General features: G+C 30.1%; 1 protein-coding gene across 1 annotated transcript in view; it reads right to left on the bottom strand.

Moving 5' to 3' along the window:
- The window catches only part of arr (low-density lipoprotein receptor-related protein 6), a 174,783-nt gene that overhangs the window by 58,793 nt on the left and 98,090 nt on the right, over nt 1–17,900 (bottom strand). The window lies entirely within an intron of this gene.

The following is a 17,900-nucleotide window of genomic DNA, read 5'->3' as shown; positions in this document are numbered from 1 at the left end:
TTTAAAAAATGTCATTTCTCACACAGATATCAAACTGTGTCCCAAACTTTGATAAGCAAAATATTCTTGCAATATCTTAAAATAAGGTAATAACAACAAAACTCATACCAGTTATAATTTAATTAATCTTATCTCAAAAACTTAAAACAACCTCCTACAATCAATTTAATCGCATAAATAAAAGATCTATTGAAATCCCTAATTGCTTATAATTATTAACCTACCCATCCAATTATCTCAGTTCACAACAATCTTGTCATGTACTCATAAATATTAATTACATAAATTTCACAAATTTATTACACATTCCTTAATTCTTAAGAAAAAAACCTTCACAATATACTTTGTTAAGTACCAATCTGAAAAAAGTAACACAACATTGTAATCTGAGACTGAACCTCGACTTTGTTACACTTAGCATGCCTACAGCCAAAGTAACAATTTCACTTAGCAACACAATCAAAAATTGAGAATATTCATTCTTTACAATTTTTTGTTCATTTACTAATCCAAAATGGTTAAAAAAATATGGATCTTATTAAATAAAACAGCTTTTCTAGATCGTATACTAGGCAATGATATCAGTGCACTTTCAACAAGCCTGTATCCATTAAACTATTCATAAACCGTTTTTATCCAGTAGTGCATATATTAGTTATGCATAAAATATAATTACATCTTGGTATATTCATGTTTTGAGAACACAAAATCTATAATGGATAGTAGTTATTTTTACTATTTATCAAAAACAACAAAAGAACTTAATGGAGGATGTAAAATCAGGCCTATCATTAAAAATATATTTTATTTTTAAGTTATCTTAAAATCGGCTTAAAATGCAATAATATTAAGAAGGCAGCCAATTATATTTGTCCAGCAAAACTTTTAACACACAGCAAACCAATAAAAATTTATTTGGAAGGTTTTTAAAAATTCCAATCGGTTCACATTTGGCCAAGTTACAGACATCAGTAATGAAATCATCATTATAATAAATATAATACCAATTCTAAAGTTGTAAGCGTGTCAGAATGCATTCGGAGAATTGTGAATTAAACAAAAATAAATTTCTTTTTATATTTTTTCATTCCATTAGCGACTAAAAAGATTTAAATATAGATATTATCACATGATGAGGATATGAACATGCATTTCTTCTCCCAAATACTGTGAATTTTTCACCGTCAACATTTTAAATTAACAAATAAATAGATATGAAAAATTCTTTTACAGAAAATTTAAATTTAAAAATTATTTCTTTTGAATAAATTTAATACTTTTTTCATTCCAATCACAGCATGTACATAGAATTTATAAATGGCAAACTGTTTCTCACAATCTTGTTACATCTAGAGAACACGAGTTACTTTCAGTACAGAAATAAAAAAAAAAATCATTTATTAATTCTATTACCTCGCTTTGTAAATTAGTAATGTACATATGAAATTCATTACTTTCTAATGTCTAGTTAATAATAATCAAGTTTAAAGTAAAAAATCAAGGTATAATAACAAAGGCATGTTTCCCATGTTTCTAAACAACATTATAACGGTTAAATCTACTTTAAAATTTTACTACACAAACAAGATACGTGATAATATGATCTATAAAATTTAATGCAATTTTAGGAGCAACTTAAAAAATAAAAAGACAGTTAGTTAAAATGTAAACAGATTGATTTTGTATCTTTCTGTGAATTTCCTTCACGCAAGAAACTTTAACCTGAAATCTGAATGCAAGAATATGAAAGATGATATTAAACTTCTAACTGCTTTACATTTACATTCTCTTACAAGGTGCATTAACCATTATAATTGTGAGCAACCTCACATAAGTTACAAGCTATGTTTTTTCAGAGAAAAAACATAGCCACAAATATCAAGAATAATAAGCACCCTGTGACAGGCTTACAAGGATGATGAAATGAGGAGTGAAGAGGTTAAACACCTCTTCACCGCCTTTTTCACAGAGCTGAATATACTTTTTTTATACAAACATGTCATACCCAACAATCAATATCCAAACCTACAAGTGACATTATCAATCTGTTCACCACATGGACTTTATCTACAATTAACATCACCCTGAAAGAAAACAACTCTAATAATTTTTATAATTCACATGTTTTACACACATTAACACTGTTATAAAGAGTAGGCTTTATATAATAATTTAAAGCACAAATTAATGTACACCAATCTATTGTAAAATAATAGTTTTTAATTACACGGTTAACTTTTTTAATTACAGAAATATCAAAATTTTAATAATTCATATTATATAACTTTACACAAAAATATAAACAATTATAATAAGAGAGTTTACAGTCTCTACTAATAGTTACTTGATGGTTTAAGGTTACCACCGATGTTACAACTTTATATCAATGTTACAATTTTATTGAAACTGAATTATAAAGGTAAATTCTAGTATTGTTAAGTTATGATTTTGATAAAAACAATAATACTACAGTTGTCATATAAGTTTTTTCCAACTTTTCAGATAATGTCAGCTCTCCAGCACATTCACTACTTATTTCTCTAACCTATCTTCCTCCACAAAATAGATGCAAAATAATGTCTGGATTGTAATAATAAAATTAAAATAAAAACTTTATATTACCATTACTACTGAGCAATAAGTTAATTTAAAAGTAAACATTTTTGTTTCATGTATGCTAATGATTCACTTTTTATGCAAGTAGTTAGTAATGGATGTGTTACAAGAAAAATCTAGGAAAATCTCTCATACTATTCATATGAAAATGGCTTTTCAGTTAGAGACCAAGAAGTAACACAAGTATGTATAAAGATAATTAAACAAATGATTTCCTTACTATTAAGCCAGATAAGAATGTAATACATAAATAACTAACTATACTCTTTTCTCAGAATACATTAATTTGAAATATTTAAAAAGCAAATTACTCCTCATTAATACATATTTTTAAAACATGTATACGAGGTGCGACAATAAAGTAATGAGACTGATTTTTCTTTGCAAGATGTGGCAACCCTGCAGCATGCGTAGGCACACCATCTTTGACCTTGGTCTATAAGCTACTTCTAGTCCAAGCGGCACATTGATGCGACTGCTCGGTCGTGAGTTGTGCTGTAATAAGTGAACACGTGTTTGTGTCTCTCGTCACAGAAATGAAACCGCAAAATATTGCGCGACGGTATGCCATTTCTTTTTGCGTTAAATCGAGTGAAAACGCGACGAAAACTTACGGTAAGCTTCAGAAGGCTTTTGGAGAGGAGGTTATGTCAAGAGCTCAAGTTTTTCGGCGGCATAAAATTTTTAGTGAAGGCAGAACCAATGTTGAAGATGAAGACCGCAGTGGACGACCATCAACCTCACGGACAGATGTCAACTTGACCAGGGTGCGTGAAATCGTACGATCTGATCGAAGATTATCCGTGAAAATGATCGCAGAAAAACTCAACATCGATCGAGAAACGGTTCCAAAAAATCTCACACAACAGCGAGAACACGGAAAAATGTGGCAGCCGATCTGTTAGAGCAAACGGAAATCAATCGAGATTTGTTGAGCGGTGTTATCACTGGCGATGAAGGTTAGTTTTTTCAATACGATCCAGAGACAAAACGCCAAAGTTCGCAACGGTGCTCAAAGGGATCATCCAGACCAAAAAAAGCTCACATGTCAAAGTCAAAAGTGAAATGCACGCTTGTGTGCTTCTTCGATTCCAAGGGAATTGTTCATAAAGAGCGGGTACCTCCTGGACAAACAGTTAACCGATATTTCTACAAAGAAATTTTAGAAAGACTTCGTAAACGAGTTCTTCGTGTCCGTGCCAACATCGCTGATAATTGGATTCTGCATCACGATAATGCGCCATCCCATACTGCTCTGTCAGTACAGCAATTTTTAACCTCAAAACAAATTTCAGTACTACCACAGCCATCTTATTCACCAGATATCGCTCCGTGCGACTTTTTTCTATTTCCAAGAGTCAAAATGGCGGTCAAGGGACACCATTTTCAAACAGCACAAGATGTCCAAAAAGCTGTGACGAGGGTCTTGGAGGATATTACAGAAGATGAGTTCCAGAAATGTTACCGTCAATGGCAGAAGCGCTGGAATAAGTGTGTGCAATCAGAGGGAAACTACTTTGAAGGAGACAACACTAAACATGACTAAAACGGTAACCAATATTTTTTTCACATCAGTCTCATTGCTTTATTGTCGCACCTCGTATGTGTATGTACGCATGCGCGCGCGAAGTCTAGTTAGTGTGACAGTAGTTTTTTACGGTAGCCAAAGTGGCAACACTGTAGGGTTACTAGTAAATATATGATTATATGAACAGCTAATTTATATTAGGTATTAATATTTTCAGTCTATTGTTGCCACATGAGACGTAAACAAACTTTTCATGAAATGAGTTTTTGTTGTTACAAAAATGAGTGATACTAATTATGAGCAACGTTGTACAATCAAGTTTTGTGTTAAACTCGGTGAGAATGCTACTGAAACATTTTCAAAATTGAAAAGGGTGTAAGGAGATGATGCTCTGTCACAGGCCCAAGTTTTTAGGTAGTTTAAAGCATTTTCATATGAGCAGGAACCAGTTGCAGACGATCCACACTCTGGAAGACTGTTAACGTCAAAAAGTGATTACAATGTTGAGCGAATCGGAGACTTAATATGGTACGATCAACGGCGATTAACTGTCAGAATGATTGCAGAACAAATGAATTTGAACTATACAACAATTCATCAAATTTTGACAAACAAATTGGACGTGTACAATGTTTGTGCAAAATTGATCCCAAAAAACCTCACTATTGAACAGAAAAACAACAGGGTGGAAGTGTATTGCAATCTTCTAGGGTGAATTGAAACTGATATTCGACTATGACACAGAAACAAAATGACAGAACAAGGAGTGGCACACTTCAAACTCACCGCATCCCGAAAAAGCAAAAATGAGCAAATAAAAAAATCAAAACCATGTAAATTTCTTTCTTCGATAATAATGGCATTGTCCATAAGGAGTTTTTGCCTACAGGACAGACTGTAAATCACTATGTTTACAGAGAAATTCTTGAAAGACTGCGGAAAAGAGTTGCCCGTGTGAGACCGGTCATCAAAGACAACTGGATGCTGCATCATGACAATCCACCTTGTCACACTGTACTCTAAATTATTGAGTTATCGGCAAAGAAAAACATTCCTGTAGTTCCTCAACCTGTATTCACCTGACTTGAGTCCCTGCGACTTTTTTTTGAGATGTTTTTAAAAAACACCTCAAAGGACACCATTTTGGAAAAGTACAAAACATTAAAAAAATGTAACTGACCATCTGAAGGATATTCCGGTTTCTGAGTTCCAACACTGCTATGAAGAGTGAGAAAACTGTTTGAAGCGTCGTGTGGCTTCCCAAGGGAACTATTTCAAAGTTAATAGAGTTCATGTATAATTGGATTGTAAACAATAAGTTTTTCTGAACCAGTCTCATTATTTCATTTACACATCTCATGTACGCACACGCACGCGCCCGCGCGCGCGTATACACACACACACGCAGAGGGAGAGAGAGAGACTCTTGGATATGTTTTTAGTCAAATAATAAAATAAGAATACCAATAGAGATTGGAAAGACATTTCAAGCTAAAAAATTGATTTTATGCCAAAAAGCAAACATTTATATTCATTCTCTCTCTCTCTCTCTCTCTTTCTCTCCCTTTTTATCACATGCACACAACCCCAGACACACACATGTGCATGGTGAAAGAGAGGGAGACAGTAAAAGAGAAACAGATCAAATTGTAAACAAATTTAATTCATTAACATGTTAACACGTACCAGACAAAAAAAAAGATTATCCAAACACAAGTCATACACGCTAAACTATAAGTATGTTTAGCAAACAAATAAAAATAATTTTAAAAAACTCTATTTAATGTAAACAAATCAATCTGAAAAAAAATCTGCATAAACAAACATACTACCGATGGAATTAATTTTGTGTCTGTTTATGCTAGAAACAAACAAAATACTATAAGCTACAGATCAAGGTGTAAACAGGAGTTATTTATAATCAAAGTAGTGATAATTTCTACTTATTATATGGAGTCACTATTTAATAAATACATACATTATATTTAATAATATTACAAAAGCAAACTTACAACATACTGTTAAAAAATAATATGATAAAACTTTGATAAGAACACTTAAAAATTTACAAAAATAAAAACTTGCTTAAAAAGTACTACTCTAATTATTTTAACTTTTTCTTTTTATACCGATCATAACATGCTAATTTCAGTTACAGTGTAGCAGTTTTTATCTGAAATAATAACTTTAATTACACGTCTTAGCCCAACTAATACATTAATACTATCGTATATCTAAATCCATTCGACAAATAACATAGATTCTACAGCAAATAACACGGTAAAGAGCTTAAGCAGTAAAAGTTTAACAGTCAAATTTGTTTAAAACATTTGTTCTAACTAATGTAATACCAGATGTAGAAAAAGAACATCCGAATTTTAATTTGTTATATTTCCTGAATGAGGTGTACAGACTTCATTTAAGGTTGGAATCAAAGAGAAAATTGGACGGTTTTAGTTTACCCATGACCGTAAATTGATCCTCTACCTTTCCACTTGTCACTAGCGAAAATGGTGACTTCTAAAAAGGAAGGCTTCAGTGTTTTATATTTTGCTAAATGTGAATCTGTACTTACAAACAACATGCGTCGTGTAGAAAGTTTATTTATGATCCTTCAAGAGACAATAACATTCATCAACGGTATAAATGATTCAAACGATCAGATATGTAAAGGGAAGAATACGGGGCAACCGAGAGGTGTCTGAAGAAAATATTTAATATGTCCGGAAGTCTTTCCTGTGTAGTCCAAAAAAATGTATTAGGAAAAGTGCCACCTTCATAACCGAGATGTTGCAGCATGAAGACGATGGCTTTTTTAATCGTAATAAGTTTAATAACGAATCAAAATTTGATCTTAATGGAAAAATTAACACACGCATCCATATCTGGGTGTCAGAAACTCCCCACGAATACTTACAATGTGAAAGAGACTTCCCAAAATTAATCATTTTATCCCAACAGCTTATGGGCCACTCTTTTACAATGAAGGAAGAGTAATAGAAGTTGCTTATTTGGATATGCCGGATACATAGCTCTTTTCTTAACCGCAAGATAGAACAAAGAATTTTATTCAGCAACAAGATGGTGTTCCTCCCCGCTGGCATAACTTTGTACAGCAATGGTTGAATGACATTTTTCTCCAGCAGTGGATGGCTAGTATGAACCAGATGACAGAAATTATTTGCGGTGGCCTCCAAGGTCATCCGACCTGACCCCATGTGATTTTTTCTTTGGGGTTTTATATAGAATCTTGTGCGTATGCCTCTGCTACCTACTGATCTACCAGATTAGAGGTACATGATTAAAGTAGCTTTCCCTTCTATTACATGCAAGTTAAAGTACGGGACTACTTTCCTATCACCTGGATGTAAGCAGCATGATGAAAAATTGTAGGGAAAAAATGTAAGAGTTACTCTTTTATTTGTGATTCATAACCGTAAGTCACAGTTATGAGATATTAATCAGCTTTAAAACGCCCAACATTTTTTTGTACACCTGTATAACTAATTAAGTTTAGATATTTATTTATAACATGTACGTTATCGCAATTAAATAATACAAATATCTACAAACATAAAAAAAAAATTATAATTACAATCAAAAAAGCACAAATGCAAAAAACAGCAAACAAAATTAAGAAAAGAGAGTAAATAAAGAAAGTTGGTCAGACAACAAAGTAAACTGAAAGGGTTGAAAGAAATAAGTAAATTAAACAAGTCTCAATTTTAATTTGTCAAAAGGTAATCAACCTTGACAAAACTAACTCTGGTGAAATATATGATGTGGAAGTGAATTATAGAAATGTGCACTGCAACTATGAAGAAAAACTTTTTCAGTGAATCTCTGGGAGCAAGAATCTGGAGATAATATTCATACAACCAGGTACATATGCAATGGATAGGTCACAGCACAAAGTTTCAGCATAGGTGACAGGTCTCTATTTCAAAACTACAGTTATGTAAACAAATAAAGCTACGAAACACAACCTAAAATAGTATATGACCATCACATCAAGAATCAAGTAAACACAACAATGTTTCAGAATTTAGTAAACACAACAATGTTTCAGCATCCTCTGCAAACATTCATTAATTTCTCTATTATAAATATTAATTATTACAAAATACTCTAACAAGTATATCGGGAGATCATAATAAAGGTTGTTATTAGCAGTCCTCCTTGTAGCGGTTGGAGTTGGTATACTCAAAAAAAAACCCAAATTTCAAGAATAAATCACTTGAAAAACCCAACTGAAAGATTTGCTTACTCAAACGCTTACTGAAACAAGTAGTTTCCTTAAAGTTAATGTCATATGACCAAACACGATAGCGGTAACAGTGAAAATATACAACTTACAAAGTAGATTCTATTTAAAGGAAAATAAAGTACATATTTAGAAATAAATTAAGAAAAATAGGTTAGAACCATGAAAATATCATATATAAAAACATATATATATATCACCTCACGTAAGAACAAAATAACCACCAAATGCAGTAATGGAACCTAAAAATCTAATACCAAAAGTCAACTTTCACGGGATCCTGCATCATCAGTCGGTACAAAACTACATCGATCAAAAACAAAAAATAAATAAATAAAAACTAAAAATTTTTAATCTGAAATGATAAAAAATTCCAGTTAAAAAATATTTATTTTTTTGTTTTTGATGGAATTTTGTACCGACTGATGATGCAGTATCCCGTGAAAGTCAACTTTTGATATTAGTTTTTTAGATTCTGTTACTGCGTTTGGTGATTACTTAGAGGTTATTTGGCATAGTGGTCAGTATGTTGATGAATTTTTTTTTGTGAAGTGCGAAAAATGCTTTTGCATTATCATCGCCCAGAATAAAGTTTCATTAAAAAAAAAAATAAATAAATAAACTACAAACTAAAAAATTGAACAATAAAATTAACAATTAATATTAAACGTAAAACTTTTCTTAAAATAAATTAAAAATTAATATCACAGCCGTAAACATAGAATTAAAATAAGCGTAAATATAATAAGAAATAAAAAAATAAATAATAATATAAATATATAAAATATTATATATATATTCTGTTTCTTTCTGTAACAGGCTGTTTGGAGACCCTGCAGATGAAATATTTGGCTTCCAGTCAAACAGAATCAGCTCAATTTTTGCCCTCTCTTGTTCTTTATGTTTATTAATAAATAATATTTTAATGGTTCTGACCCAACTCTTCTTAATTTATTTCCAAATATGTACTTTATTTTCCTTTAAATAAAATCTACTTTGTAAGTTGTAGATTTTCACTCTTACCATTACTGTATTTAATGAAGTGACATTACCTTTCATAAGTAAGTAATGCTTAGTTTGCTTTGATTTAAGTAAGTAAATCTTTGAGTAGGCACCAACCACTGTTAGGAGGGCTGCTAATTGCAACCTTTATTATGCTCCCCACTTTGCTTGATAGAGTAGATGATTACTTGGTTTATATGCTCGCTTATATTTATTTTTATCGTATACATTAATAATTTTTTTCTATCGTTTTATTTGTGTTATTTTCCTGTTGCATTCTAATATAACTCTCATGGTATTTTTTTATTTTGTTTTTTACAATTTTTATACATATTTTTATCATCAAAACCATTGCGTATTTTAAAAAGAGCAAATATGGTTTTGATGATAAAATTATAGAAAAAATTTTTAATAAAAAATACTAAATATAACAGGAAAATAACACAAAGATTAATAATATTTTATAACTAAAATACAATTACATAAATAAAATTTACTAATGTACACGATAAATATAAGAATCATAAAAAAAAACCAAATTATCACATTATAAAATATTTAACAAACAGCAATAACAAAAATAATAGTTAAGAATAAAGATGAATACACAAAACTAAATACAACAAATGTAATAATACTTATGAATACATTGGAAAAACCAATAGATCATTTAAAAAAGATTTACAGAACATTACACAGCATATGAAACAAAAAGATATTTCTAATGTAGCTGACCATTTGTAAGAATGTAAACATATTACTGATTTCAAAAATAATTTAGTTTTTTGGAAGATAGTAACAAAAAAAATGAATACATTCGAGAAATATTATATTTATAAACAAAATTATAAAATGATGAACCACCAGATTACATTCAAAGATAAAGAATTAATTAAAAATTAAATTTACAATTGCAATAATGACAACAGAGCACAGAAAAATATGACATTTCAAGTATTAAATCATTCCAGTACTGGACAGCAGAATTGCATAAACGTCCATGATAAATTTCAAGATTTTTAAAAAAGAAATTAATGTAATTATAGAATGTAATACCAACTGAACATGGGGATCTGTGAAAATTGATTATTGGAATTTATAAAGTAAATTAACTTATCTATTTACTGTTTTTTATAGTTTATATTTCATTTACTATTAAATTATATTAACACAGTGGTAAATATGTTATGAATTATTATAATTAAAAAAAAAAATATATATATATATATATATATATATAAGTATGTGCATGCATGCGGAGGAAAGTAAGGTTTGAAGTTTGCTTGGCTGTACCAGCAGTAGAAAGAAAATATCACATTTTATAATTTCCAAGGAGAGAAATGTCATTGTGGGATAGGAAATTTGACAAATATCCTTCTGAGATATCTTACGTACGGCACTGTAACAACAGCAATTTCTAACAGCCAATTTTTATAACTTTCATACCAGATGATTCAGTTACTGCTATCTCTATAATTTGCACAGAAAATAAGAAGTTTTATAAAACTGTGTATCTCAGTTGGACCAAGGGCCGGAGAAAAACATTTGTATAATGTTTAGTAAATAGTTTTTTATATAGAAGTGACCTTCAAGGAAAAAACAAGGAAACGATTGCAAACTCTTTAAATGTAGAAAAAACTGAGGAAATTAAATAGAGAAAAGAATGAAGTAATCTTAAAGATAACAAGAAAAAAAGATCTCTTTAACATAACAATAAAAAAGAAAATATCTTATGTATTATAGAAATTGTTATATATTATGGAGTAGCAGTAAGCAAAGAAGAATCATTAAAAAGGAAACAAGAGGACGAATTGAAATGTTGACTGATATGGGAAGAATTAAATTACTAGCAAACGATAAAGAATGTAGGTGACGCAGCAAAGATGAATTATTATCATATCTTATGACAGTTCTCCAAAAAAAAGTATCTCACATCATCAGAGTCACACGGTGTAATTTCAACAAAAAAAATGTTTGAAAACTATATAAAGCCAATTATCAGTTTAAAACCTTTCTTCGCCAGATGTCAATCCCTAACCCAACCGTAGCCAGCTTTAGTAATAACTTGAATTTTAAGTTATGAAAAAATTCAAATCGAAAATCAAATCTGCATCATACTGTTAACATTTTCTTGTTCTATAACTTGAGGTTAAATTTTCCATCGAGCTCTACAAAGAAACTGAAATAATAATAAATGAAAATGAGACTATCGTAAGGCTCATTACACGAACATTCCCTACTGTGATTTCTTCACAGTAGGAACGGCAGTGCTACCCCACTCTAAATCATAACGCAGCGGCTGAAGCTGTCTACCCAGTTGGCTGGTACAAACAGTGAACAGAGCCCTACTGCACGGTAAGGATCCACAGAAACCAGTGGATCAGGAATACAGAAGAGAACATGTGTTTTCAATCCATCAACACCAAAAGCTTAATAACCTAAAAATATTCCTGAATTGCTTCTAGCCTAAGAAAGTTAAAACCAAATAACTAATTCAATAAACTTTTAACTGATTTAAGTCTTTAAATTTATCATCCCAACAAAATGATATATATGCACCATTACTGATTTCATAGAACCTCATTTTCCATAAAATGTGACAAATCATTATAGAGAATTACCATTTGAAGTACTAATCTATAAAATTTAATTCTTTGCATAAAAGGTAGATCTCAAATTAGTCATTTTCCATAAAAATAGCACATCCGTTTACAAGTACAGAATGATAATTAAAGTAGTTTTATAGAAAATTTAAACTGTTTACTATTTATCTGTAAGTGCATCACCTACAATCAGAGAAAACAACAAAACGAAAAGACAGAGTTTAAACAGGACATTACTTCACAATGTCAGCCATTGTCGACTAAACGGTTGATATAATACTCTAGGAATTTTTTATAACTCATTTATGAGCTAATGAAGAGCCTATCTATAGGCAGCTGCATCCATCATTAATTTTGCGACTGTTCCTGTAGCTGGTTATATAATTGGATCACAGGGAAAGAATATGTCAATAAGAACCCAAAAACACTAAGATAGCTGTAAACAGCATCAAAGAACCAATTGTAATAAAATGTAACCGGCCTTGAACAGTCAATCTCCAACATTGGAAGGCAACCTACGTGATAATATTCTACGTCACTTGTCACATGTTACTATTGCTATTACTATAATAAAAATAATAATTCAAAAAATATTATGATTAGAAGCTGATGTTTAAATTTTAATATAGTAAAGGTTAAGTTATAAAAACATATTAATAAAATTAATAAATTCCTTATCAAAAAAAACTCTGATAACAGGTACACGATAGCAAAATCACAATCATAATAACACTTCAAGTCGCATTAAAAAAATTAAACTCTCCTCATATCATGAAATTTTTACTCATTCTACTTTTAATTAAAGCTTCCATAATAAAGGTCAAATTAAGCAATATTGATAAAAATATATATACGAGTATATATATTATTATTATTATTAACTTAGAAAAAACAATTATTTTGCTATTGTACTTGCCCACATTCCCCTCTATAATAATACCTCAAAGACTAAAGTATAAAATCCATTTACCACCAAGAGTACAGAATTCAACATTGCTTCTTACCTTATGCTTATTATTTTTTTCTCTTAGCGTTTTTGAGGTTTTCGCTCATCATCTTTTTCTTTCACATCACACGTTCAAACCATTAAAATTATAACATAAAAATGTGTAGCCTAAATATTAAAAAATTAATTTTTTTTTTTTTATTAAATCACACAAAACAAACATGCTGTTTGTTATGAAATTTGATGAATATAATAATTAAATTGAAAAATATATAACTGAAAATAATTTTACAAAAGTAAAAGACCCAACTAGTAAATTTCTAAAAATTACAAAAAGAATAATAAATTATAAATCAATTTTTAATTATAATAATAACATGAGATTGTATCCATTTAACAATTTGCCCCCCAAATTACTGGTCTTCCAAAGACATATAAAAAAGTTAACTCGATATGACCATTAATTAATTCAAATCCGCTCCTTGTTTTATTACTAAAATAATAGATAAAATACTCAGAACTAAAATCAATTTACCTAATAAGTATATTATAAAAAATTGGTACAATTTAGTTAAATGAAATAGTTTAACGGTAAACGAAAATGATAAGTTTTGACACAACTAAAATGTACCTTAGCGTCTTTAAAGATAAAATTGATGTGTAATAAGAAATAAATTGAAAATTAATAATGAAGACCCGAAGTTTATAGATAATATTACAACTACCATCAGAAATATGTCAACAAAATTATTTTGAGTTTAACAACGAAATTTACACACAAGATAATACTTTACTCGTGGGATTTCTATTATCAGCTGACAGAAATCTATTTACAGGAATTTGAGAATAGAATATTATATGGGATTACACACTTTCATAATTCAATTACGAGTTCGTTACGTTGATGATATTTTGCTAGTCTATGAATCTATTATAAATAATAAACACTCAGTAATTTTAAAAAAACTTAATTCCTAACATAATAATTTAAAATTTACCTTCAAAACTGACAAATACAGAAAATTAATTTTTTTAGATATTGACGTAGAAATTAGTAAAAGTAATCAAATTATAACATCTGTATACAGGACACCACTGTATACAGGACAAAACTAACAAAGTAACTATTAACAGAACTTTTCATTCCAGAATCATTCTTGGGCACACAAAATTAATACATTTTCAAACATGTTAAGTAGAACAATACATTACACACGTTTTTTGTTTTTTTTTGTCTTAAGTCATTTGACTGGTTTGATGCAGCTCTCCAAGATTCCTAATCTAGTGCTAGTCGTTTCATTTCAGTATACCCTCTACATCCTACATCCCTAACAATTTGTTTTACATATTCCAAACGTGGCCTGCCTACACAATTTTTTCCTTCAACCTGTCCTTCCAATATTAAAGCGACTATTCCAGGATGCCTCAGTATGCGGCCTATAAGTCTGTCTCTTCTTTTAACTATATTTTTCCAAACGCTTCTTTCTTCATCTATTTGCCGCAATACCTCTTCATTTGTCACTTTATCCACCCGTCTGATTTTTAACATTCTCCTATAGCACCGCATTTCAAAAGCTTCTAATCTTTTCTTCTCAGATACTTCGATCGTCCAAGTTTCACTTGCATATAAACCGACACTCCAAACATACACTTTCAAAAATCTTTTCCTGACATTTAAATTAATTTTTGATGTAAATAAATTATATTTCTTACTGAAGGCTCGTTTAGGTTGTGCTATTCGGCATTTTATATCGCTCCTGCTTCGTCCATCTTTAGTAATTCTACGTTTTTAGACGACATAATTTTTACAAACGAAGTTACATTCCATGCGAATGGATATGTTAACAGATACAATTCACCAATATGGGGCTCTGAAAACCCACACGCAATTATCGAGAAACAACGCGATTCGCCTAAAGTTAATGTTTTTTGGTGTGGTGCGATGAAAAATCGTGTAATAAGGCCTTTCTTCTTTGCTGAAAAAACAATTAATGGAGTCGTGTATCTTGACATGTTAACCGATTATTGCTTTCCTCAGCCGGATGAACTCGAAAACATTCATCGACTTCATTTCCAACAAGACGGTGCTCTCCCGCACTTCGATGCATCGGTCACGGACGCTTTGAACGAAAAATTTGGAGATCGATGGATAGGCCGGCAAGGACCCGTATTTTCGCCTCCAAGTAGTCCAGACCTGACACCTTGCGACTTTTTCTTGTAGGGGTACATCAAAAGCGTTGTTTATACACAAAAAATTCGCGACCTAAACCGCTTAAAAAACAGGATTAATGAAGCGATGACAACCGTTAACGAAGAAATGTTAACCAACGTTTGGAGAGAAGTCGAGTATCGTTTGGACATTTGTCAAGAGACTAAGGACGCACATATTGAAATTTATTAATTACGTAAAAAAATGTTTGAGACGACAAATTTGAAAAATAAAAAAACATAAACTGTAAGTAATTCTGTTTTAATTTAAACCGTGTTCAAAACCGCACCATTCTTTTACGATAACTCTGTATAGTAAAAATTGTAAAAGGGTGTGATAATTTCTTTTTTTGTCTTCAGTCATTTGAATGGTTTAATGCAGCTCTCCAATATTCCTTATCTAGTGTTAGTCGTTTCATTTCAGTATACCCTCTACGGTGTGATAATAAAAATAAAAAATTAAATATTTTGGAAAAATATTATATATACTAGTATAGACTAAATTTTCATTTGATTAATGTAGAAAGAATTTGAAAATGATCTTCTTATCAAAACCACCTGTAGATAGCAACACATTTATATAATTTAAATAATTTCAGTATATTACTGTATGTAATAAAGTATGTGTAGCCGCATAATAAAAAAAATAAAAAAAAATAAAAAATGTTATTTTATATTTTTTAATATTTATGACTACATATTATACGCTATAATTTTAATGATTTGAATTTAATGTATTATTTAGAAGATAAAGTTTAGCTGATGAAGGAAAAGCTTGAAAGCACCATTAGAAAAAAAAATAATAAGCATAAGGTAAGAAGAATTGTCAAATTCTGTACCCTTGGTGGTAAACGGTTTTTATAATTTTGTGTGTGTATGTGCGCGCACGCGCGTGTTTATAAAATAATATGTTCCAAGCTATACCGTTCACAATTCTTTATGTAATTATCATTGTGACAACAATAACAACAGAGACATCAACAGTTCAACGGATCAATAGGACAGTGTAAAGATAACAAAATAATTAGCAACACGATGCTGAACATTTTTAGTGTTTTTGTCGAACGTAAAACTAAATCCTTTTAATTTTAACGAAGCGAAAAGAATCCATTAAGGCCATTTGCCACCAAACTTACCGGTCTACCAAAGATACATAAAAAGAATAACCCGATACGACCGTTAATTAATTTCAAACCCGCTCCTTATTACTTTATTACAAAAATAATAGATAAAATACTCAGATCTAAAATCAACTTACCTAAAATAAAGAAATTAAAATCTAATAACGAAACAATGTCGGTTGAAAATATTTATATTAAGTATTCCTATATTAACAACGTTATTGAAAACTTGGTTTAGGTTTACAACGATAAAAATTATAAAATAGCTTATCGTAAAATAAAGCGTTTAAAAATGTACAATGATGATAATGATCATAATAATTTGTGCGGTATCTATAAAATAACGTGCAATGATCGCAGCAAAAATTTATTTTGGGAAAACTAGTAGATCATTTAGAGAAAGGTTTGCAGATCATTTTAGATCTTATAAAAACAGGTTAGAGTTTTATTTTACTTATACTCTTATCTGAAAAAAGTAATTAAAGACCACCGTTCTACAACGATATATTAAATCGATAAAAAAATTAGCGCAAATTAAATCCTGAGCTAAGACGCTCTATTTTTTTAAAAATAAATTTAAAATAAAAATCGAATGAAAATTATTTCCGAACGAATAACACCATGTTTACAAAATAAAAATGTAAAAAGCAGAATGTTTATTATAATTATAATATTTGTTAAAACATTTAAAAATTAACGCTTAAGAAATTTTACGAAGAAAAGATGAACTTTTCTTACCGCGTTTGACAACTGAAACTATCTTACTAAATCTCGTTTACAGAAAAATACATCCGATACAGTACGTTAAAAAAATCCAACAATAAAAAGAAAAGATAAAATACTCGTACATTACAGTGTATCTTTAGTAAATTGCAACACAACAAGCAATCGATTGAAAAAATATCTTTATTATAAAACAAGAGAACCACATTGTACCTCGATGATGGTAAGATCCATTAAAAAAAACGGTTACACAAGGCACTCGTGAACATTAAATTATATACTAAAAGTTTTATAAAAATAAAAAAACAATTAATTAATTTTAATTGAAACGGATATCGTTCCATTTAAGAGGGGATATCCTGATTTTCATATTTAAAATTTGATACTTTAACCGTATAAAAACTTAAATTTTTTATCATTGTTGAATCTTTTTTAAAACGTTGTACTGCATGTTTTTATCGTTAATAATTAACATTCAAAAAAATGTATGTATTTCAATATACATGTGAACGCATATATATAACATTTCGTATTTTACCCGACACCTGATTTTCAATAAGAATTTTGAAATATTCTTTAAATAGTCGATTTAAGTTACTCGATTAAAATTTAATTTCATTAACGATTCGTAAGATGTTTCCAAACGGTTCATACGTTCAATATAATCGATATACCAGAATTGTTTCAAACATTCTTGACTTGACATAGAAAAGATCCAATATGAAACAGACCGATCGATTACGATACTGGCCAAGTATGCACCTATAAACCCACCAAGGGTCGGTCTAGTGGTAGCGTCTTCCCGAATCAGTCGACTTGGAAGTCGACAGTTCCAGTGTTCAAGTCCTAGTAAAATCAGTTATTTTTATACGGATTTGAATACTAGATC

The sequence above is a fragment of the Lycorma delicatula genome, chromosome 2 (genome assembly GCF_047948215.1).
Source record: "Lycorma delicatula isolate Av1 chromosome 2, ASM4794821v1, whole genome shotgun sequence".
Taxonomy (NCBI): Eukaryota; Metazoa; Arthropoda; class Insecta; order Hemiptera; family Fulgoridae; genus Lycorma; species Lycorma delicatula.
The sequence above is the reverse complement of the archived record's forward strand: the minus strand, read 5'-3'. Positions and strand labels throughout refer to the sequence as shown.